General features: G+C 43.1%; 1 protein-coding gene across 1 annotated transcript in view; it reads right to left on the reverse strand.

Annotated features, from left to right (window-relative positions):
• The window catches only part of KIF6 (kinesin family member 6), a 295,241-nt gene that overhangs the window by 148,129 nt on the left and 121,414 nt on the right, over positions 1 to 25,698 (reverse strand). The window lies entirely within an intron of this gene.

Here is a 25,698-nt window from a genome sequence, read left to right on the forward strand (position 1 = left end):
GTATTAGTTTGCGGGTTTGAGCCACTAGGGGCATTCCCGTCTTTGCTGCCTGTGCGGCAATTTTTCTCCAAAAAGGACGCCGCCTGCCGGCCGGGCTCCACTTGAGCACACACCAAACTTTTGGCGTGCTTAGAATTGCCGCTCTCACTGTGCGCTCTTTTGTGATTTCTGGGCTCGGACACGGCCCGTTTTCTATCACTGCGGCTATGACGATCATGGGGAGACCCGCCGGTGTCCATAGCGAAAAAACAGTTAGGAAAGTTAATAAAGCAGAAAGGATTTGCTAGTATAGTCTAAAAGGTGAGTGTTAGGCGAGCCCTAACACTAAGCTGCTCTCCCTACTGAGGCAGGAAAGAAACTGAGCCAGGGGTGACTCCCACCACAGGAAACAGGAAGAAGTTGAACTTAGTCCTGCCTCCCTGAAGATGGATGGGAATCACCCATACAAGATGTCCTCCACCTCAGAGGGAGAACAGAACTTTTTAGGCAGGCGTTCTGCTAGGAGCGATGTCCCACCAGCAGCGCCCTGTGTGAACTCCGATCCAACACAACCTAGCGTGGTGGCACCGCTGAATGTGTCCCTAAACTGCACTTTATTTTTATTGCCATCGAATGAATGTTTTATATTGACTTGTCTAGGTTTTTAAATGATGTATTTCATCCTATTACTGTAAAATGTATACTGCTTATCAGTTTTTGGAAGCCGCCCTGAGCCCGCCTGGTGGGGAGGGCGGGGTAAAAGTGAAATAAATAAATAAAATAAATAATAAATAAAATACAGTTAAATTCAATTTACCAGTCCACACATATAGGCAGAAGGTGGGCAGTAAATCAGCATGCAACATAATGAAGACATTTATCAGATTCAGGAATAACAAGCTTATATATGGTTACCATTTAAAATAATGAAGATGTTTTAACAGATGCAAACAAACTTGTTTGGTAAATGGTAACCATATAAACTAAATATAAAATATAAACTAAGCTTGCATGCTAATTTATTGCTCTTCTGTATCGTTGCCAATAACACATTGGATCTTCCACTTGCAGCTCTAAGTCTAGCATGTCTGACGTCACCTATAATTCACCCCTGGGATTTAAAAAAAGATCACATCATTTTTGTTCTGAACCACATTTTAAAATTCTACCTGGATCAGGCTTCAGCTAATCTAATGGATTCATCTTTTGTGTGGTACTGGGGTTTAATTCTCCCTCTAAGCTGTGAGCAAAAATTCTACTTTGTGAGCTACTAGCATTAAAGTTGTGAGTGAGGAATTGGCTACTGCATGAATTAGTTTGCTCTGGAGCCATCTTTCCTAAGCTAAGACAAAAATGTGCGAGTCGGAGGCTAGAAAACTATGAGCTAGCTCACACTAACTCAGCTTTGAGGGAACACTGGGTTTAATCACTCATAACCTTCCCTCCCCCACTTCCAACAACATCAGCACTTACAGTTGATCTGAACACATTTGTCTTTACATAATGATGTCCTATTACAGTTCAATCCTGATGAGACTAGCAACTTGTAGAACTGAATAATTGGATGTCAATGATAGTAGGATTGCTACCCTACCTCAGTGCACAGAAGCAATTATCAATAGTGCTGCACAAGAACTTACACAAAGTGAAATTAGTGATCTCAAATAGGGTTGGGTGGGGAGTGGGAGTATCCAGAGGACTCTCAATGGATGCTCATGCTTCTTTATTTTAAACCAGATGGTGTAATGGTGTGGAAGATTATTGTGCAAAGACAGTGGAATGTATCTGCATGTTTTTGGTGCAGAGAGCTACTCCAACACTGTTACTGGTAACACCATAAAGCACACAAAAAAGCATGCTTCGTTTTCAAAGGCATTTCAAGTCCAACAGAAGAAAAATAAGCTGTTATAAATGTATGTTTGGTTTTGGTTTTAAACTCTCAATTTTATCTCTCACAATTTCTTTTGTGTTATCTGTTTTCTCTGAAATTCTCTAAAAGTAAAACCTATATTTTCAAGAAAGAAAAAGAAACACTTCAGTGGATAAACCAGAGCTAGCAGTAGCAGGGAAAGCAATTTACAGAAGATGCTACTGTTGCAGGAAAATTCACAGGAGGAGATGTGGAAGATGCTGAATAACAGCAGGAAAAAATAAAGGAAGGGTGCAAACTGTACTTTCAGCTGTTTAAACAAATATTTTAACAGTCCTTCGCAGTCTTGAATTTGTAGAAGGAGCTCCACTGCTACTTCAGTCACAGTGTCTCAGTAAGCAACAGCTTTTTGCTCATGAACAACGGTTGTAATTTGCCACGACTCTACCATTATTTAATTTATTTTTATTTTATTAAATGTATGAATCGCCCACCCTGCAGAGCAGGCTCTGGGCGATTAACAACATTTTAGACATTTAAAAATACAATTGGTATATGATTAAAATTACTAATAGTAACAGAAATTAAAACAGAAAATAACATTTTAAAAAGAGGTGATTTAAACCTCCATTGCCAGTCAAACCGCTGTCCCTGCACGGCAGGGCAGGGCAGGGCAGGGCATGTGGGGGCCATAGAAGAAATAGGAGACAGGGTGCCAGTCTTAATCTCTTGTTGCTGCTCTCAACTAAAAGCCTAGTGAAACATCTTTGCCTTGCATGCCCTGCGGAATTGCACCAAATCCCACAGGGCCCTGATGTTATTTAGCAGAGAGTTCCACCTGGTTGGGGCCAAGCCTGAGAAGGCCCTGGCACCAGTCGAGGATAGCCAGACCTCCCTAGGGTTGGGGATCACCAGCAAGTTGTTATCAGGTGATCTCAGCATTCTTCTGGGGACATATGGGAGGAGATGGTCCCAAAGGTGTGTGGGACTTTAATATCTGTCAACATGAAGAAGCACTTAATTTTGATCTAATTCTCAGACATTAAAGTATCTGGAAGCATGTAGCGCTCTCTCCCTCGCTCTCTCCCTCTCTCTCTCTCACACACACACACACAATGCAGGAAATCCTCATACATAGGCCCAAAGTGTCATTAAGGAAGCTGTGACAGACAAGAAAACCAACCCTGCAGTGTAATGCCATTTTTCTCAAGCTTAGAGCCACTTCCCCTGTTAATTCTGAGCCATTATCCAGGCCTTAACCAGGCCTTTTTGTTGCCTGAAGCCATGTCAGAAGCATCCACGCATTTCTGGCTTTCCTCAATGCACAGAGTCAGCCTGTCTCTTCAAGGCAAGAGGTAGCCAGGAGACTGGCTTATCGGGCCTGAAGGTCTTTTACTTGTAACTGCTGAGTAAGACCATCTAGAAGCCAACCCCAGAGGGACACAGTGCCAATAAAGTTCAGATAAGATCCCAGAAGGGTCTGTCTCCTGTTCCATCCTCTCAAAACACCTGCAACATGCAGTGAATATGCAGTGATACACACGTGCTCAAATGCTCAGTGGTAGAATGTAGGCATGGGGAAGTTAGATTGGACACCGCAAAGTTAGTTTGGATCCTTAGAACAGCACAGGATTGTTGTTATCGACCCTCTCCCCCATGTGGGGGGAGCTACTGCCAGCCTTGGAGAAACCTGGGAACCACAGCATACTGAATTGGACAGGTATACTAGGCTTCTCTCTGTCTCTCTGCTTCTCTGTAATAGTTGCTTTCCTGTCTCAAGGGGTGGGACTTATTCTTTGGGAAAGGAGTTGATATCTCGTCTCTTGGGGAGATGAGAGGTTTGGTACAGTGCTTTGTTTATCCTGTTGTTGCTCAATAAACTGTGCTTCAACCGTGTATTTGTCTCTCTGTATTTACTGGGCTGAAAGTGTCAGCGGGAATCACTTCAACAGTGTACGATCCTGCCCACTTGTGCATGAGGACTTATCCCCTTCACCACAACAGAGGCTGCTATGTTGTTTGGCTTAAGTGAGTTCCCCTTGGGTTCCAGTGTTAACGGGATGGGACTCTCCACTGCAGGCTACCCCTGCAAGGTAGGAGAGCTCCAAGAAAGCACTAAAACCCAATCATACCTAACAGCTGCACCCCAAAATTGGCTTCAAAGCTTATAACTATGCGAGATGCTCTCATATTGCCTAAGGATTATATTTTGTAAAATAACAGTGTAGTTCTTTTTATAACTTTTGGCTACTTTTTCTTCCTGGCAATTGTTTCTATCAGCTGTTCAAAAGTTTTCCAACAATTTCTTTAGTTTCCTTTAACTATTTTTAATTTGTTTTGATGGCAGTCATCTTTTCCCTTGAAGGAATGATGAATCTTTGGTGCGCTGTCCAAAGTAAATGTATTCCAAAAGCTCCAGACAATTCTTTTATGTCCTAGATTCACACTGTTGCAAACAACCCGTCCTTAAACAAGTATAATTTGCTTTCACCCATGTATAATTATTATGACTCATTTTGCTTACAGAATCTGGCAGAAACCAGATGGAATTGGAGCAAAAGATTACCTTTCATCTGGTTACAAAGCTACTGAAGAAAGTAACAAATTTAGTAAAGTAAAAAGAAAATGGGCCATCTAAAACAGATGAGCAAAACCTCAGCCCAGCTTTCCTTAGACTCCACAACACTCTTAAGCATGTGTAAGGGATTCCTACACATGAAATCTCATATTATCAGGACTTTACAACCCATTCCCAATATTAATATGTGTGCTGGAAAGAATATGTACCATGGGGTCACAAAGACTGTAAAGGTTTTTATTTCTATTTTGTTATTCACACTGTCACTGCCATGAGAAATGTGAGAGAATAATGCATATAATATTCCACAATGATAGCTGAAAGTGGATTCAGGATGCTTCAAGGACAAATAAAAGTTGACTTTTCATTTCTGGCATGATGACATAGATTTTTGAATGCTTCATCATATTCTGAATTTGCAACTCATCAAGTTTTTTTTCAGTGTAGTTCAACTACAATATTACATCTTGTAATTTTGATGTTTGAACATTCCAAAACTGCTTCTTTCCAGCAAAAGGACAAAGTAAATTGGTGGGTATATCAGCATGCCAGAAAAGGTCATGAGAATATGTACATTAATCCAAAATAATAAGGGAAAGGTATAACTGTAGAGTAGCTACTTTTATCACACAAGTTCGGAAACACAGTAAAATTAAGAGAGTATAGTTAGCTGTGAGTAGGGATGGGCATGACCCAAGAAAATGAACGTTCATCTGGGTTCGTGGTTCATGGGGCCACACAAACCACAGACCATTCACATTCACGAACTGGTTCGTTTTGTGAGGTTCATGAAGCTGCCCCCAAGATCTGTGTCCAGTGTGGAGGTCTCTCACCACCGCACACAGACCTGACTAGGAGGCATCTCCTGCCTGGTGCTAGAAGCTGCCCCCCCCCCCCCGATCTGTGTGCAGCAAGGAGGTCTCTTGCTGCTGCATACAGACCTGGCTGGGAAGCTTCTCCTGCCCAGTGCTTTAAAGTGTCAGGCAGGAGAAGCCTCCCGCTCTGGATCTGCATGCAGCAGGGAGGTCTCTTCCAAGCAGGGGGGAGCGAAAGGGATTGCTGGAATGGCTTCCATCTATTTCAGCCTAAGAGCTGGTGGGTGGAACACCCCTGCTGTTAGGCTGAAATAGATGCAAGCCATTTCAGCAATCCCTCTCGCTCCCCCCGCTTCTCACCATAAGCCCCACGAACTTCTGAAAAACACATGGAGGCTCATGGGAGGCTCATGGATGGGATGGTCCCTGGGACCTCAGTTCATGATGACCTGATGGTTTTTGTCATGAATTTATGTTCGTAACAAGGTTCATGCCCATCCCCAGCTGTGAGTTTATGGCTGAACCTGAGATGATGCATCATTACCGTAAGCAGTGCTTATGCCATACTACTGCAGTGTTTTGTGGGATGTTTGGAATGGATAATATTCCAAACTTGTGATATTAATTTTCTCTAAGACTTCACTGGTGGATAGACATTTTACGAGGTGAATTTTACGAGGGAGTGAATTTCACCCTTTGTAAATTGAATCACATAGGAAAAAACTCTACCAAATGAGCAAGAAGATTGTCCCTAATTTTGAGTTTAGTAAAAATATGTTTGTATTAATATTCTTTGCACAGGCAATCTGGTTGAAATATGAACAACACATTTTGTGAAATTCCATGAATCTTCCACAAATATCCATGGTATTTCATTAACCATGCTTGATTATTCCCTTTAGGTACAAATCATTACAGAGAACAGAGGAATGTATGAGTATGATGCAACTAAAGAGGATTCTGGCAATTAATCTAGCTTTAAAAACAACATTTCAAATCCTCTAAGGCTTAAAATGGGAGCTTTAATCCAATTTAGAAATCAATGTTCCCAGCAAGCACCATCTCTTAATGAGTTTGGAAATGCACTCTTGGTTTAATCTCAGTGCTGTTGCTCTACCACATTTCTTCAGAATGTTGATTTCAAGCTGATGAAAGTATAACATGGTAAAGAGCAACAGAGAGGAACTATTTGTAACCAATGTTGTTTCAGTGTGGTGTGCAATTCTGAATTGTTCAGAATTTATGCACAGAGAATGGATAACAGCCTAGTAACATGATCCTAAGATTCAGTGCTTGCGTAGGGTGAATCAACTGCTAAGAAGCCAACACGGTAAACATGATATTACAAAGGTTTCAATTAAATATTTTGCCACTATAACACAAATGTTTAGGACTTCAGTGCCAAAGCAGAAATGTAACAATGCATAGGTTACTTATACCAAATCAAGCCTTAGGTCCATCTAGCTCAGTATTATCTGCTTTCACCAGCATTAACTCTTCAGGATCTCACACTGAGAAAGCTTCTTCTCAATACCTGCTTCAAGAGATCCTTTAACTAGAGATTGAATCTGGGACGTTTGTATGCACAGCAAATGGTCATTGAGCCATAGCTGCTCTATTACTGAGGCACATTTTCATCCAATAATTAGCATAAAATGAAAATAGTCTTGGGGTTGGATCCAAGAAAGATTCAGGTCCACTCATGAACAAAATAACCATGGCATGGCAGAGCCCAATAAAGGATGGAGAAATTGGATACAATCTTCCTCCTTCTGATTGTCTCCAGATGAGGGAGGGAGCAAATTTGCTTAGTTCCCATACTTACTGCAGCCTCCCATGTCATGGTACATTTTTTCCACAAGGATCCCCATTCCCTGGCATCACATAGAGCTTGGGAAAGGGATTTGCCTCCACTAGAATGAACAGTGTTTCTGTCCCAGGGAGTGTCACAGCTTCCATGATTACAAACTGTTGGCCTGTAGAGAGTAATGAGAAGGCAACCAAGAGAGGCAGAAAGTGTACCACTCAAACAACACAAAACCATATATGCAACCTCATCAGAGTATAGCTGTGAAATAGCTGAGGCAAGGAGTCTGAAAATCTCTTCATGATTCCTGTTCTTATAGAAGAATATATCTCTTTAGGATTGCTTCGTATGTGAGTCTTTTCCACCCCCAAACTGTCATATGTGAAATGGTGATTATAACATCAATCAAGTAAACAAAACGGAACACCAAAGTAAAACTGTTAAGTCATATTACTTCGTTAAAATCAAGAGTCCATGTACTTCAACACGAAATAGACTGCACCTATTGTCCCCAATGTCACATTAATCATTTAGGAACTGGGCATTTCTGGCACATCATCCAAATTTCCAGGAATTCAGGACTATGTCATACATCGTTTTTAGGGCTAGTTCTAAGAATCAAGGTTCTTGTACAATCTAATGGGAAGCTCAGAGCATCCACTATATGCAAATAAAAATAAGACATATGAGCTCTCTCCCTCCCTTTTATGAAGGGGAAAGATGATCAAAATCACCATTTGGGAGGTGAACAGGGGTGGGTTTTTTTTGTCCCAGCAGACAGGTTAGCAAAAAGGGGCAGAAGCCCCAGGAGAACCTCTGTACTTATTCCTCCTCCACGTAGCTGGCCCATTGATGCTTTATGCTGCCTTTTGCCTTTTCTACTTGCAAGGTCAAAGAAGTGTGTGTGTGGAGCAAAGGCCAGCCCTGTATGGCCTCTAATACTGTGCACAAGACAGGTTACATCAGCTTGGCTGGCTCTCCCCACCCATCATGGCCAACCCCCACCCCTTCCTCCCTTATTTCAGTCAGGGGAGGGAATGCTGGAACAGCCTTATTACGGCTAGTTTCTAGGATCACTGGTAATGTGGTGTAATGTATCCATTTCAGACCGCGTGCGCGGCCATCTCACCACGCGGTCATGTGAAGCGACCGAGCTTCGGTCTCAGTAACAATGGGACAAGCGGATCCTAGTCGGCACCTATCAGCAGGCTAGGCTCCCGGCCGTGTCTTGGACTGGGTGAGAAGGGGGTGGCCTACGGCCCCGGGGGGGGGTGGACTTCATGGCCTTTGCATCCCACAAGGATGATCTGTCAGTCCACAAAGGCTGCGTGATGTGAGGTGGCAGAGTGGTGATCCCAGCCCCTTTACGGGAACGAGTCCTCACGGCGCTCCACGAGACACATCCCAGGGTGGTCCGGATGAAAGCTTTGGCCAGAAGTTACGTCTGGTGGGCAGGGCTGGATCGGGACATCGAGGACCAGGTCAAGAGGTGTCAGCTCTGCCAAGAATCCTGGCCCGAGCCTCCCCGGGCTCCCACTAGACCCTGGGAGTCTTTGCACAAGCCCTGGTCTCAGCTCCACTTGGACTTTGCGGGGCCATTCCAGAGTCAACTATTTTTTATACTCGTGGACACAAAGAGCAAATGGCTCGAGGTACCGTCCACTTCCTCAAGTGCCACCATCTGGGCCATGTGGCACATCTTCAGTGCCCAGGGTATTCCCGACACCCTGGTCATTGACAACGGGACGGCCTTCACCTCTAGCGAATTCCAGGACATCACCCATTACTATGGAATTCGCCACGTCAGATTGGCCCCGTTCCACCCAGCGACCAACGGCCAAGCTGAACGCATGGTTCAGACGACCAAGGATGCACTCTGCCGCTTAGACAGCAAGGACTGGGACTACAAGCTGGCCGCATTCCTCTTTGGCCAGAGAACAATGCCCCACACCACGACGGGATACAGCCCAGCAGAGCTACTGTTAGGACGGTGCCTGACAACCCGGCTGGACCGCCTCCATCCTGATCAGGCACCGGAAGAGGAACCGGCTATGGAGTCACCCGAGGCGGCCAGAGAGATTTTTCCCGAGGACCCGGTCTACGCCTGGAACTATGCGCAAGGCCCACCATGGATTCCGGCCCAGGTGGTGAGAGTCCAGGGACCCAGGTCATACGAGGTCTCCAGCGAGGATGGCCAGATACTTCATCGCCACATCGATCAGCTGCTGCAACGGGTACTGCCACACGACCCTGAGGACTTCGAGGACCCAGACACCCCAGAGACTCCTAACTCCACCTCAGCTACTGGACGACCTGGCCCAACGAAATGAGGTTCCCGGCGAAGCTCCAGCCGACTGCACGACCGGGCCCCGAGAAACAGCACTACCAGCACCACAACCGCCAACACCGCCCATCTTTCAACCGAGCGCTCCGGGGTCACCTTCCACCCCGGTTCCCACACCTCGCCGCTCTACGATAACCCATAAAGCACCCTCCTATTTGCAGGACTTTGTGTGTGGGTGTCTTTTGGACCAAGGGGGGAGGGGTGTAATGCATCTCAGACCGCATGCGTGGCCATTTCACCACGCAGTCATGTGAAGCGACCGAGCTTCGCTCTCAGTAACAATGGGACAAGCGGATCCTAGCTGGCACCTATCGGCAGGCTAGGCTCCCGGCTGAGAGCCTATGGAACTCTTGGCCACTGTAAATAGCCAATCACTTGTGTGTGGGTGTGTTTGGGGTGCGGGGTTGTGCACATATAAACCAACCTGCAAGCTGGGTACTCTCGTCTTGTTCTAAGCTGAAATAAAGTATGAGAGCTGAAATCACTAGTAAGTCTCAGTACTTTTCATGTGGCACACAGTGCAATGTATAATTCCCCCTTTACAATCTAATGTGGCCCAGATCATCCACTTTATGCAATCAGAAACCAGACATGTGATCCTTCCCCCACTCCTTTTATGAGGGGGGATATGATGGAGCCCATCCACTTCCCTCCCTCAGAGGCAAGATTTTCCCTCCGTTTCTATTTCCCTTCACTAACTGAGCAGCACTGGTAATGGGTTTATTCTTCCTCTGAAGAAACCTTGTCTGTCCCACCTTGTCAGTAAGGTGTATTTTGGCTATTTGCTCAGCCCAGGAATCTGAGGGAGGGGATAGGATCACCTTTTAACTTAGACCCTTGAAAATGACACTTCTAAAATTCTAAAAAGATAGTTCTAAAATTCAAAAATAACTAAAGGTTTTATTTTAACATCAAAGGGAAAGGTCAGGTGAAGGGCTGAAAATACTGAGGTAAAAAGTTTGTTCTTATATATCAGGCTAATGAGAGGCTCTTAAATTATTCGCAGTTCCTTAGATTTTTATGTTGAGAGGCTTTTGTTCCAGTGTTTTCCCAAATGCTCTAATACACTATTGGTATAATTGCTGACTCTTTTTGGTGCCCAAAAGGCTGGTACCCTCTTTCCAGTACCCAAGCCCCTTCTCTTTGGAACACCAATACACTTCTTGAGTGTTTGACTGACTTTTAAGGTCTCTACAGGCAGTTCCTAATCACACCAGACCAGGGATCTCTCTGCTCCTCAGAGATAACTCTCCCTGTTTGACTGGATAAAGAATCTTCTCTCTTAAGAAGACCTGTCCCCTTTCCTTTGGCCTGAATAGGAGTCTTCTCTACTACCCACTTGCTTGTCAAACTCTCCCCCCAGTACTCCTGTCTGTGTTCAAACTGCTTTCAGCTAATGCTGAATTCAGACTGCATTCAGTTAAGGTAGAAATCTGACTCTGTCAGCACTAAACCCTTTTTTGACAGGGCTATTAGTAGACAGTCTCTTCTCCCTTAAGGCAGGAATCTGATTGACTTTTCCTCAGCATCCAGCTGTCTCAAGACTGGTTTTGTTTTGTTTTTTGCTCAGCTGATGCCAACCAATCAGATTGCCTGGAGCAGCCTGTCACTCAAGGGTCTCTGGCTCTGTGAAAAATTAACTCTTCATAGTCCTTTAGTTGTTGGGACATCACTTCTAAGACTCTTAAAAAGTGCAGTCCGTCACAGGGGAAGATAACCAAAATCATGCATATGAATGCATATATGTATATACCCTGAATCCTGTTAAGTGATTTGAGTGGATTTTCATGACCTACTGTGTATACATAATTAATGGCTAGCAGCATGGTGATCCATACTCTTTTGGAGGAAAGAACACACAGGATGTGTAAATAATACTTTGGGTGTCCTTTTGACGCTGGGTGTAGGGTTGCTAGCCCTCAGGTTTGAGTGGGGTTTCCCCCAGCTCTGGGGACTTCAAACCACCCCCAGCCAGCTGGCCAGTGGGGGAAGCCCTGACCCCAAGAGTGACAACCCACCCAGCCACCCCCTCCCACCCCTCCTGCCCAATTTAAAGGGTTTCAGCTGATCGGTGGGGACCACATGGCCAACCGACCAGCTGAAGGGCCCTTTAAATCTAGCAGGAGGGAGGAGAGGGGTGGCCAGGTGGGTGGTCACTCTTGGGACATCCCCGCCTTCCCCCAGAATGCCACCCAAATCTCCCCACCAGAGCAATGAGGGTACCTGGCAACCCTATCTAGGTGTATGCACTCGCTGTTTTGACAAACTTAGGAAAGTATCCACTTTTTACTCACTGGGGTTGGACTAGATGACCCTGGAGGTACCTTCCAAGTCTATGATTCTATACATTTCCACCTACAACAAGAAGAATTGTTCTTGAACAAGAAATTCAACAAGAATTTGTTCTTGAACAAAAAAATCAACTACTGGCTCTTTCTTTCAATCAGTATATCTTAAAGTATTTCTAATAAGGTAGAATAATTATGCACAAACACCTTTGTAGTAGACTCACACTTTTAAATTGTCTGTATCTGGTAAGACAAAAAATCATCATACATTATGGAAACTACTTGTCATATTATCCTATTTCAACATCCAGCATGCTGCACTAGATACTACAGCTGTAAACAATTCTGTACCAGAATCAAGCTAATTAAATAAACCCGCTTAAAGACAAAAGCATATCTGCCTGGAAAACCCCGACATCCCTCTTCACTACTTCCATATTCATAGAAACATATATATTCCCAACAGGGACTCCTGACATTCCACTGCTGGCTTTAAAACCTAGTTTGTAATTACAGTTACTTCAGCATCCAGCTTCTTTTCTATTCCACAACTTTCACTGTTGGAGAGATCATCTTGAGACTGGTTCAGTGATCCAAAAACAGTGTATTCCTTTTCTGCTCTTTTAGCTTACATCTCATTGCAATGAATTGGAGTTGCACCACAGCAACTGTGCCTGCCTGACTTATTCATCCAAATCAAGTCTTTGGTGAACACCTGAGAGAAAAAACATCTGCACACAAAAAATGGGAAAATATGGAAGAAGTAATCACAGAAGCAAGGTTGAAAAAAGAGCCTTTCATCCAGGTTCCCATAGTAATCTGATAATCTTTACAGAGACAAAAATTTGTAAAAAGTAATGTTCTCATGGTTGTTAATTGGAAGTATGCCATGGGCTCATAGAATCACAGAGTTGGAAGGGATCTCCAGGGTCCCTCTTTAGCTTGGAGAAACGACGGCTGAGGGGTGACATGATTGAGGTTTATAAGATTATGCATGGGATAAAGCCGGTAGAGAAAGAGGTACTTTTTCCCCTTTCTCACAACACAAGAACTTGTGGGCACTCCATGAAATTGCTGAGCGGTCGAGTTAGAACAGATAAAAGGAAGTACTTCTTCACCCAAAGTGTGATTAACATATGGAATTCACTGCCACAGGAGGTGGCGGCGGCTACAAGCATGGACAGATTTAAGAGGGAATTAGATAAGCATATGGAGCAGAGGTCCATCAGTGGCTATTAGCCACAAGGTATAGATAGGAACTCTCAGTCTGGGGCAAGTGATGCACTGTCTTCTTGGTGCTGGGGGGGCAGCAGTGGGAGGGCTTCTAGTGTCGTGGCCCCACTGCTGGAACCTGGTATTTTTGGCCACTGTGTGACAGAGTGTTGGACTGGATGTGCCATTGGCCTCATCCAACATTGGCTTCTCTTATGTTCTTATATGGGAAGCCTCCACAACAGCCCAAGTATAAAGTGGTCAGAAAGGAAGGTAGTGTGCAGGAGCAACATTTTGTCAACCCAGCCAAAAGTCTATGTCAGTGGTCATTTTGTAGCTCCAATTCATGCTAGAGTACATCAACCACTGACACTGATCCTGATTTTTATTAATTCTAAAGAATCATTTTGTGATAGACTGTTCTTAAATCTATTCTAATAAACACTAGGTCTATTTTTACCACATGTGTTTTTATTACTTTTAAAAATTTCCATAGTATTAGTATTCAACTCTTTATTTATGATATTATGCAAGACAAAAATGTGTGCTTTTGATGAAAGGAAATCCAGTCACATTAGGTCATTAACCGCATTCCCACAGATGTATCATCCTTTCTATTCTGCCAGATAACGCTTACAATATTGAGTTTTAAACTGTCATTTGTTCCTTCCAGTATTGACAATATCAAATTTCAGCATGAATTTAACCAAGACTGATGCCACTAATACAGAAACTAAAAAATGGAAAGGGGATATATAATGTATTTATAAAAAATAAAGCATTTCAAAAAATTTAGATGCAAGCAACTATTTGTTTCTAGAGACTGACAAGGATTTTTGCACTCACTTTTCATCATCAAGAAATATTCTTTGAAAGGTATCAGTGCATGAAACACAAGAAGTCCTGTTACTTTATTAGGCCCCAGTGATGTCAACATTTAGATGACATGATCATTAACTTGCTGGAATCACTTTAGAAAGAAACCCCAACCAGTAAAAATGAAGCCAAAGCAGCAGCCAGAAGAATCAAAGGGCATCAAAAGAAGATCAAAACAATATTCTCATCTCTATGAAAGCAATACTTTTGACATATAAATCAAAATGGGCAAATATTCTGTACTGTCTTACCTGTAACTGAGTAAGTACACTTGAAAAAGGTGGTGGTGCTGCCCTATTTAAGAAATTACTCCTGTGTTTTAGGTTGAGGGGAGGCAAGCTCTACTGTCTTGTGAGTGTGCTGGGTAAGAAACCCCTGAGGGCATTCTCCTCCCCTCATACATACATAGACCAATTTAAGATGGGTACCCTTGTTTGTCTGTCGCAGTATATGAAGAAGTGAGCAGTAACTCACATAAGAGCAGAAGAGAAGCCAATGTTGGATCAGGCCAATGGCACATCCAGTCCAACACTCTGTCACACAGTGGCCAAAAATACCAGGTGCCATCAGGAGGTCCACCAGTGGGGCCACGACACTAGAGGTCCTCCCACTGTTGCCCCCCCAGCACCAAGAAGACAGAGCATCACTTGCCCCAGACTGAGAGTTCCTATCTATACCTTGTGGCTAATAGCCACTGATGGACCTCTGCTCCATATGCTTATCTAATTCCCTCTTAAAGCTGTCCATGCTTGTAGCCGCCGCCATCTCCTGTGGCAGTGAATTCCATATGTTAATCACACTTTGGGTGAAGAAGTACTTCTTTTTATCTGTTCTAACTCGACCGCTCAGCAATTTCATGGAGTGCCCATGAGTTCTGGTATTGTGAGAAAGGGAGAAAAGTACTTCTTTCTCTACCTGCTCTATCCCATGCATAATCTTGTAAACCTCTATCATGTCACGCCTCAACTGTCATTTCTCCAAGCTAAAGAGCCCCAAGCGCTTTAACCTTTCTTCATAGAAAAAGTGTTCCAACCCTTTTTTCATTCTAGTTGCCCTTTTCTGCACTTTTTTCCAATACTATATATTTTTTTGAGGTATGGTGACCAGAAATGTACACAGTATTCCAAATGAGGTCACACCATTGATTTATACAGGGGCATTATGATACTCACAAAAGTTCATATCCTACCACAAATTTTGTTAGTCTTTAAGGACCTAATGGACCAGGTTATTATTCTGAATTTCACTTATCCTCCTTTCCACCCTCAACCAATGCAACATGGATGCTTTTTTCCTTACCTAACTGTCCAGACCTCTTTTGCAACCTACTTAAGAGGCAATGCCTGGGGGACCTCTGCAATGACACCCCAACAGTAGCCAGAGGCCAGCAAGATTGAGCAATAGACTTCTGTCAGCTCAGCTAATTTGGTTATCACTGTCACTTCAGAAGCTGCCTGCCAGTCATTTCAAGGACAGGGGAAGACTGAGCACAGGAGCAAACTCAATAAGGCCTATAATCAGCAGTTAGTTTGATGGCTTCAACAGGTACTGGGTTCCACCAGTTCACGGAAGTCAGCAAATGCTCAATCATGCCAACTGCTACACTAAACCTGAACTGGAGAGCAGCCCACGAAAAATTAGTCTCTTGTACAACCAGTATTTGTGAAGGAAAAAATAAGCTGTTCATTCTTTAAAAATAATAGCTCCATTGCAGCAGGATATCTTTTGTTCTTAAACTCTGTGAACACACAGTTCCCTGTGTTCTTCTGTTATTTATTTATTTATTTAATTTATACCCTGCCCTCCCCATCAAGGCAGGCTCAAAATAAATTTAAGAACAAGTTAAAACCATAAAAACAATTCTAAGGTGCTATATAAATAGTACATATATGGCAATGAAACATAATTTTTAGATGTTAGTATGTGATTCAGTACATGCAATAGGCAACCTCTGTAACTTTGTACCACAGTGTGAGAAAGAAAAGACAGGAGAAAGAAAAAAGTTTAATTATTTTTAAAATCTATGGCAGATAATAAAATTAAATGGCCAAAGTCAACAGATGATAAAGATAGGTGGTCTGCATTTAGTGTTTTATGAAAGTTGGAGAGGTTTGCATTGGCCACTTTGCAGACCTCCTCAGTATATTTATTTCTGATCAAGATGTGCAGTCAGATCTCACTAAATGTGTTCTGAGACTTGAAGGTCATGTTTTTCCAGCTTTCTTCCTGGATTCTAGAATAACACATTTGACCCATCTGGAGAAGGTTGCTTTCAGTGTTTTCAGCTCTTCATTCCAGGAAGAGCTGTTACCATCAAATGATGAGCTCACTCTATTCTCCGTGCTTTGCCCAGACTCTTTTTATGAGTCAATTGGAAATAGATAAGAAAGATACCAAAGAGAATTAATCAAGTGGGGAAGAAAACAGTAGAAATGAAATCTGTCACAGATCACTTCCAAACTGGGGGGAAATCATTAGATTCCTTTCCAATCCAGTCAAAACAGTCAGCTTTCACTTGCGTGACAGATATACAGTACTGAGGCATTTCAAATTTAATACTCTTTACAAGTTTACTTTTGTAATGAGCTGTGAGTTTTGTAAATCTTGCCAATAGTTTGCAGGACAGACTAAAGACAGCAAGGAGATGCTTTTATCTCTGTACAGATATCAGATATTAAAATAGATATTTCTGAAAAATTTAAAAAAATCAATTTCACAGTAATTTTAAAAAATGGATTCATAAGACCCGCCCTAACTTACACTAAAATTAATTCCAGGTGGCATAAAAGTGCAATATGAGAGGTAAGAGAAATAAAAGAACATCAGCATAAAGAGATACATCCTTTTCATGGAATCAACATGGGTCCTGATCTACCATAGTTATGATTGAATAAGAATTAAAGCATTGAGACTTCAATTACTGCACAGTCTTAAACCCCCTTCTACTGATTTGACAGTAATTGACATAGGTCAAGGAGAAATATTTGTATTTTTCTAATTTGACACTTTTTGCCATTTAATTTTCTTCCTTTGACCTTTCAGTGTATTATCAGTTCTGATTATCTTTTTATAATAAATCCATTTTCTCTTTTTAATTATAGTTCTGTGGCTGCAGTGTCTTGCTAATGCTTTGCCTCTATCCATTGATCCCGAGTCACATTATAAGACTGTTTCTGGGTTAACATTGAGGACTGGTGTCAGACTAGGCTCTGGGAAACCCAGATTCAAATCCCTACTCTACCATGGAAGCTTGCTGAGTGACCTTGGGCCAGTCACACACTCTCAACCCAAACTACCTCACAGGATTGTTCTGAAGATAAAACAGAGTAGAAGAGAATGATGTGAGCCATTCTGGATTCCCATTGGGGTATAAATGAAGTAAATAAAGAGGGGGTGTAAATGAAGTAAATCATATTATTTTGTTCATTATATAGGAAACTTAAGATATGGTGTTCTGGGAATTTGAAATTCCAGTTAGTTATGATTCCTGGTTTGTATAGGTTTTGATTCCTTGGGTAAGGGAGAGCTGGACATGAGGTAAAGAAGCTTCAGCTGGAAAGTACATTTTCTGAAAGCTTTAGATTCCCCATGCTTTTCAAAACCAAGGATCAAAAGTATTATCTACCATGAAGATTTCCCTTTTTCCATATAATCTTTTAAAAAGTATAACTGTGTTTAGATTGAGGACCGGTGATGGTGCAGAACAAAATAGGCTTGCCTATGACAAGTAATGACTACTTACACCAATCTGATCCTAAGAAACAGTATTAATAAAAAAGTTGAAGTTTCGTAAGCAAATCAGTTTTCTATTGGTTACTACAACTGAAATGTATGTTTAATAGCATATGCTATTGTTAAATGAAAAGTTAGATATTACTATCATAAATTGTTAATGTATGGAAAATCTCTGCTGCATTTTAAACTGGTATCATAAAATACATTATGAAAAATATTTACATTAGAAAACCATTCCATTTCTGATTTGACACAAATGGCTCTATATGGGAGTTCTGTATTACTGGCTCCAACGCAAGGTACTTCTTTTATCCGCCCAAGGTATCTACTGGTAATAAAGTGGGAGATGATCTCAAATTACACTAGGTTGTTAGATGGGAGCTTCTTAAAGCACCACAATATGAGAACTAGAACAGATAAACGTATAAGTGTTAGTCACATGATCTCAGTATCAGCATGAGGTTAAACTGGCATCTTGCATTTTGAACACTGTTTATGGGGGGCGGGGGGGGAGGATTGCCTGGCTTCTGTGGTACACAAATAATCAATAAATGTTAGGCCTTCAGTGTAAAAATGACTTAAGATACTTGCATCCTAATTTTGAATTCAGAAGAAGAATCCAGAAAATATATTAAACCATAATTTTAAAAAGCACAAAACACAGCTCAAACAGAACAACCATAACTAGAAAAAATATCCAGCTGCAGCCAACGTGAACCAACAACCCAACAAATAATAACCCTCAGAATTTAGGAGTCAGTTTTATTTCAGAGGGCTTTGGAACTTTGTTGATTTATGGTTTACTATCAGATTCAGAGCCTACCTATTTTCTGAGGAATTCAGGGTGGTATAGTTGGGATTCTCTAGCCCCCATTTTATCTTTACAACAGCACTGTGAAGTAGGTTAGTCTGAGAGATTGGACAATATCACCCAGTAACTCTGGAAGATAGGAAGGAATTTGAATCCTGTTCCTGCCAGTCAAATCCAGTGTTCTAGTCACTACACCACAATATGTCTGCTCTATTTTAGATGGTCATCCAAAGGCTAATGGGAAGCCACTCTGGAAGAACATTTAAATGTTCTGGCATCTCCACTGCTGACCTGCAGGTCACTATTCTTGAGTAAAAGAACACCAAAGGCACAAAACTGTTAAACTGGACATCTTCTGAGTTCTTTCTTCAGGTGCCCCTTTCAAAGGGAGAACCTTATCAGTTGTGGTACAAAGACTGTAGAACTCCTCCCCAGGGATATTCACCCATCCCCTTCTGTCAACGGTCCTTTCTGCATTTTCCCGCAACTCTGGATTTTCTCAGTGTTCAAGTCGAGGCAATTTAAGTCCACAGCGAAACAACATCCAAATAACCTGGGGCAACAGCAGGCTGAAACCAGGCTGACCACTGAAGGGAGGTAATATAATGCAGAATGGGGAAAAAAACAGGAATAAAAAGGAGGTTGAACTTGATTTTAGTGCAGAATGGGGGGAAAACCTGGATTAAGAAGAAGGTTGAATTCAATTTTAGTGCAGAATGGCTTAAGGACACCACGGTGAACATGGATTAAAAGAAGAGTGCAGAAAGGTCCAATGTCTTCAATCAGTGGATGAAGGCTTTTTGTTTTGTCCAGCATTACTTCATTAATCCCTCCTTCCTGCCCTATGTCTTTAATTGATATTTTTCTGTTGTTATATACATGACTGTTAGTTTAGTTCCTAAGTCATGTAATGAAATGTTTTATACTGCTTTTTTCGGCACTTGGGGCATTGCTTCAGCTGTAAAGTGGGATATAAACCTTGTAAATAAAATAAATATAAATATATAACGTTGGCACTGTGCAACTGTATGGCTGCTGATTAACTAGGAAGGCCCTGTTTGAGCTATTGATTTGTTACTAGTAATAGGGCTGCCAAATGCCCCCGGGGGGCGGATTTCCCCCTGCTTTCGAGCCCCGCTTTCCGCTCCTGCGGAATCGGGACCCGGGGGAAACCCCAACCCCGCGCGTGCATCACCCGGAAGTGACGTCACACGCTGGGGGCGGGGCCACACCATTTGAGGGGAAAACACTTTACAGACGCCGGCCGGGAGCCCCCCGCTCCCGGCCCAAACATATTTGGCAACCCTAACTAGTAACCATAACATTTCCATCGTATTAATTTAAAATTAATCATACTGTAATAATAAACACAATTACTCCAGCCATTTCGCATTTGTTGTGATTAAGATCATGAGGTTTTCCCTTGTATGTGACCTACAAGGCCAGGTCTCGGAGGGGAGCTATCCTATATAGTCACAACTTAAAAACCCACCTGAAGATGAGCAGTAAGGGATCAAGGAAAACTTTCAGAGCTGCTCACAGAAACAGAAGAAATCCAACACCACACAGTTCCTGAACTTAAATGGCTAATGGTTTTTATTGTCTCTATGGACATAAAGTGGCATCTGTTTCTTTTTCACTAGAAAACATACTGAAAACCAGTTCTATTTTATAGCTGAAGTAGCTATGATAACTCTATTAGCACTATACTGCCTTCATACTACTTAGCCAATTATAGTTTCCAGGATTGAGCAATCAGTTCTAAGCAACCAATCAGTGCATTTTCTGATTAGGGGTCTGAGGTAATCTGGAAGCTAGATGAATGTAGATGGTGATGGCTCGATGAGCACTCAGCATATCAGAGGGGGAACTTGATTCCCCCCAGCAGCAGAAAATCCCTGCCCGCATTCCAAGAAAAACGAGAGGTTATTGTTTTCACATTAGCCAAATGGGCATAAGAAGGTGCTGCCCTCTGTCCTTACAAAGGGCTCATGGCCCCCCTTGAGTACCCTTGCAGTCCCCTGGAGGTCCCCAAATCCCATTTAAGGAATGTTGCATTATAATAAATGTATAAAATTCTAGAAATTTGCCATTTGTAATTATTGATTTTTTTTTAAAATTGAAGTTTTAGCTGATATTCCATAGTTGGAAATTTCAGGGTTGAATGTGTAATGGTGACTTTTTCAACACAAGCCAATTGGCATTGTTATTTATCAACTCATCTGTTAACAAATGGTGCTTTACAAACCTCATCCAATGTATTAGCATCTTAATACTGCAGAGTGCTTTAATGAGAACTTCCAACTCTGATGACTTTCAGCACTTAAAGTAATGCTTTTTGAGAATCTCAAATGGTTAAAGGATGCAATGAGTCATATAGAGACGTGTACAGCACTGAATAATTCCAGGTGGCTATTTGGAACACATGCTCAAACAAATGCAAAAATACAAAGACCACTGCTATTTTAAAGAGAACAATATGGTATTTTGTTTAACATGCAGGCTTTCCCATTATTTTAATAAAATAAGGGCAAGTTTTCATCTCCAATCCGTCCTCAGTACTTATCTAGATTAAATACTGTTCCAAGTAACTGTATATTAAGGAAGCTCTACAGTGAACAACAAATTTCATCTGATTTTAAAAGAAAAATCTTGAAATGTTTTTAGCAGAAAAGGGCATTTTACAGCTTTGTGTGTGTGGCAAGTAGAAGGGGGGGGGGATTGCAATTTCCCCGTAGCCTCCTAATGGGATATGTGAGGGGAGGTGGGAGGTATGAGAGTGCCAGATTAGTTGCTGTCCCATTGCTGTCCTCAACCAAAAGCCTGGTGGTATATTAAGTTGATTTATATACCGCCCTCCCCCCAGTGGGGCTCAGGGCAGTTAACAACAATTTATAAATATAATTCTAATAAATACTATATACACACACACATACATACACAGATTAAAAGTTAAAACAATAAACCCGTAGTAATAAAAACTAAACAGACAGTCTTAGACAATTATGTATCGTTGCTTGGTGGGAGAGATGGGGAGGCCAGGCTAGATGGTAAACTGTCTGTACTCAACCATAGGCCTGGCGGAACATCTCTGTCTTACAGGCCCTGCAGAACTGTTTTAAGTCCCACAGAGCACAGATGTTATTAGGCAAAGAGTTTCACCAAGCTAGTGCCAGGGCCGAAAAAACTCTGGCTCTGATTGAGGACAGCTGGATATCCTTCAGGCCAGGGATCACCAGGAGGTTCTTATCTCCAGAATGTAGTGCTCCTCGAGGGGTAATGTGGAGCTCTAATGGAATAATAGCAGAACAAGTGCTGAAGAAGACATCCAAAATTATTAACTCAAACCACCCTGTAAAATAACCCCTCTGGAGAGCCACTGCCACTCTGAGTAGACCCCAGGGGAGGGGGGGAGAAGCTTGCAATGCTCAGCTATTTCATGTTCTTCCTGTGGGTCCTGGGCTCAGACCATTTATATTTGTAGTTTATATTGGGGGGGGGAGGTTTGGGATGAGCCAAGTTTAAAATATAGGGTTCTGCAAACTCAATGGACTCCAGTTTTGCAGAGAAATGTTAGTTTTAACACACACACCCTCCTAATGTGAGGGTCCAATGGAATAGCTGCTATAATATCTTTAATTGTGTTTGTTTGTATCCTTTATAAAGTTTATATCTCCCCCACTGGCATTACATTTTATGACACACATGGCCTGGCTCGACAAAGTCCAATTTATGTCAAATTCGGCCCTCATAACAAATGGTTTAGGGCCTTGAAAGTCAGTACCAAAACCTTTAACCTGATCGAGTACTCAAATTGGAGCCAGTGCAGCTGGTGAAGCACTGGTCAAATATGTGCTGTCGATAGGGTCCTGGTAAGGATCCGTGCCACCACATTTTGGACAACTTGTAATTTCCAGATCGGGCTCAAGCGTAGCCCTGCACAGAGTGTGTTACAGTAGTCTAGCCTGGAGGTCACTGTTCTGTGGATTACTGTGGCTAAATCAGGGTGAGACAGGAAAGGGGCTAGTCGCCTGATCTGGTGCAGCTGGTGGAATGCCAGTCTGTCAATATTTGTGACCTGGGCCTCCATAGATAGGCATCCAGGAACACACCCAGGCTCCTGGTGGTTGGTACAAGTGTTAGAGGTACACCGTCAAGAGCTGGGAGTTGGCTCCCCAATCCCGTAACCCCCCACCCAGCCAACAGAACCTACCTCTTTGAAAGATTCAGTTTCAGCCAGTTCTGCTTCAACCACCCAGCTATGGCTTCCAAACCTTTTGCCAAAACAGATGGGGCGGTATCCGGTTGGCTGTCCATCAACAGATAAAGCTGGGTGTCATCAGCATATTGGTAACAACCCAGCCCAAAACTCCATGCCAGCTGGGCAAAGATGTTATAGATGTTAAATAACACTGGAGAGAGGATCACCCCTTGAGGGACCCCACACACTAGGGTGTGTTGAGGCGATACCTTTTCTCCTAGTACCACCCTCAGCCCCCAACCTGGAAACTGGTAACTCTGTGCAGATTTAGCCCTGTGAACTGTTTTCTCCTTTAAAAATCTGGTCTGTTATCCATCATGTGAACAATGACTTTGCAGCTAATGTTGTTGATCAAGCATGTTTTTAAACTTAGTGCTCTGCAAGGATGGGAGAGGAGGTAATACCTAGCAGGAACCTTTCTCCTGTGCCTGAGTGCAGCTCACTCCTCCCATTTACTAAATGCCATCACTCAGGCCACAAACAAATGAAACAGCAGCCAGCTGTCCTATAGCGCCTTGACTGAGACATCATTAAACTATGTTTCAGTTTGGACATTCATATGTTTTTAAGTACTGTAAGCTGCTTTGGGAGCCAACTGTTTGGTTGAAAAGCGGGGTAAATATTTATTTTTATTTTATTTCATTAAATTTATGGATCACCCACCCTGCAAACAGGCTCCTCCTCCTCCTCCTCGGTTCGGGCCAAGACCAAAAACACCCTGGCCCTAGTCAAGGACAGTCGGGCCTCCTTAGGGCTGGGGATCACCAGCAAGTTAGCCAATCTCAGCATTCTTTTGGCAACATATTGGAGGAGATGGTCCCAAAGGTAACTGGGTCCCTGACTGCTCAAGGCCTTAAAAGTCAACACTAACATCCTGAACCTGACTCGGTACTCTATGGCTAACCAGTGTAGCTGGCACAGCAGAGATCGTATGTGTGCTGTCCATGGCATACCCACCAGGACTCACGCTGCTGCATCCAAACCCGCCGCCCCTACTATACCACTACCGCCATGGGTTGGTTGAGGCCCTGAGGAAACATCTGCAACATCTGAATGGAAGAAGCCCTAAGCCGTCTACTTGGAACTCCGGACCAGCGAACCGTCATCTCTGGACTATGGAAGTCACTGAGGACCTTGTTTTAAATTAGGATTTTAAGATGTATTATGTTTTAATCTATTATATATATTATGTTTTATTATGACGAGGTCTGCCTTGCCTCTGTAAGCCGCCCTGAGCCCTTTGGGGAGGGCAGGGTATAAATATAAATAAATAAATAAATGGGGGGATAGTGTCATGCCTGCCCCTGCTGATGTCATGCCTGCCTTTGCTGATGCCCCTGAACAGGCTCCTGAGGACCCTGAACAGGCTCCTGAGGACAGTACTGCAGCAGAAAGGCAAAGACTGGATCCTGTAGCTGAAAGCTATCTAAGTGGTGAGGAGGATAGAGCCTCCCAGGGAACACCTGCAAGGGATCAGTCTCTGCTGCAGCCCAGTAATTCATCATCAGACTCGCCTCCACCTGTAACCAGGCTCAGGAATGTAAGAAGACAACAGCTGAGAGAGCGAAGGCAGAATGCACGCATGCGTGCCAGAAGATCTCTTAGCCCTGATTACTGACAGGATCCTGTCCTCACTCCTGGCTAGCTAATGAGTTGATTAGCTAGCACTGTATATATGCAAGTCTGTTGCCAGCAGTCATTTGTGCTGGCAACGTCGTTTGTTCAGGACCTGAATCCTTGCATCTCTGCTCCAGACCTTGTGGAATTCTTCTCGGCTTGATCCTTGGCTTTTGACCTTTGGCTTTGTTGACCCTGCGTTCATCTCTGACTCCTCTGGTATTGTTGTGATTTATGGACTTGAAACTTTGGTATGTCTGACCCTGCTTTTGGACTGTGATTTAAACCTGCTTGAACCTTGCTACCTGGTTTGCCCGGCTTGACCTCGGACTGTTCCTGGACTTTTGCTTGCTTGTGTCACGCCCCCTGGTCCTGCCGTGACATAGGTTGGGGCACAACAGGAAAGGGGCCAGCAGCCATACTTGGCACAGATGGTAAAACACCAATCTTGCAGTATTTGTGACTGCACCTCCATGGTCAAGGATGTGTCCAGACTCACACTTAAACTCCTAATGGAGCGTGTTAGTATTAATGACGCCCCGTCAAGAGTCAGGAGCCAGAACCTCAACCCCGAAGCTCCCCCCGCCACAGAACCTCCATCTTCCCCAGGTTCAGTCTCAGCCTGCTCTTCCTCAGCCACCCCACCACAGCCTCCAAACCCTCAGCCTGATGTTGTGGGGTAGCATCCAGGTGGCCATCCAAGAGCAGATAGAGCTGAATGTCATCCGCATGCTGGTGACACCCAAGCCTGAAACTCCGAGCCAGTTGGGCAAGGGAGCACATACAGATGTTAAACAACATCAGGGAAAGGACTGCCCCCTGAGGAACTCCACATAACAGTGGGTACCTAGGGGACATCTCTCCCATCAGCACTACCCTTTGTTCCTGACCATGGAGAAATGAGAAAGGCCACTGCAGGGCTACCCCATGAATCCCCATATTGGTGAGGCAGTGGGACAAAAGATCACAATCAACCACGTCAAACATTGCTGTGAGATCAAGTAACAACAGCAGCGCTGACCTGCCTCGATCCAGCTACCTACAGAGATAATCTGTTAGGGCAACCAACTCCATCTCATGGCCTGAGCGGAAGCTGGACTCCCATGACTTGAGCGGAAGCTGGACTGGAATGGATCCAGTGCCAACGTGTCATCCAGGAACTCTGGAGCTGTTTGGGTACCACTCTCTCAATTATCTTGTACAGGAACGGTAATAAACAAATTTCTTTGTAAATAAAATGCTTAAATACCGTGTTTCCCCGAAAATAAGACACTGTCTTATATTTATTTTTTCTCAAGAAAGCACACTAGGGCTTATACCACAAATGCATAGAAATCCTGCTAGGGCTTATTTTTGGGGTAGGGCTTATTTTCGGGAAAACAGGGTAGAGTATACAGTATTTGTTTCTTAAAGCCTTTACTCAACAGTATATCTAAGGTGACAAACTGGATTTCTTCTTAAGGACAAGCACCTTGACAATGCTATGGGTTAAACCATAAATTATC

The sequence above is a fragment of the Gekko japonicus genome, unplaced genomic scaffold, assembly GCF_001447785.1.
Source record: "Gekko japonicus isolate JY-2015 unplaced genomic scaffold, Gekko_japonicus_V1.1 scaffold506, whole genome shotgun sequence".
In the NCBI taxonomy this organism is placed as follows: Eukaryota; Metazoa; Chordata; class Lepidosauria; order Squamata; family Gekkonidae; genus Gekko; species Gekko japonicus.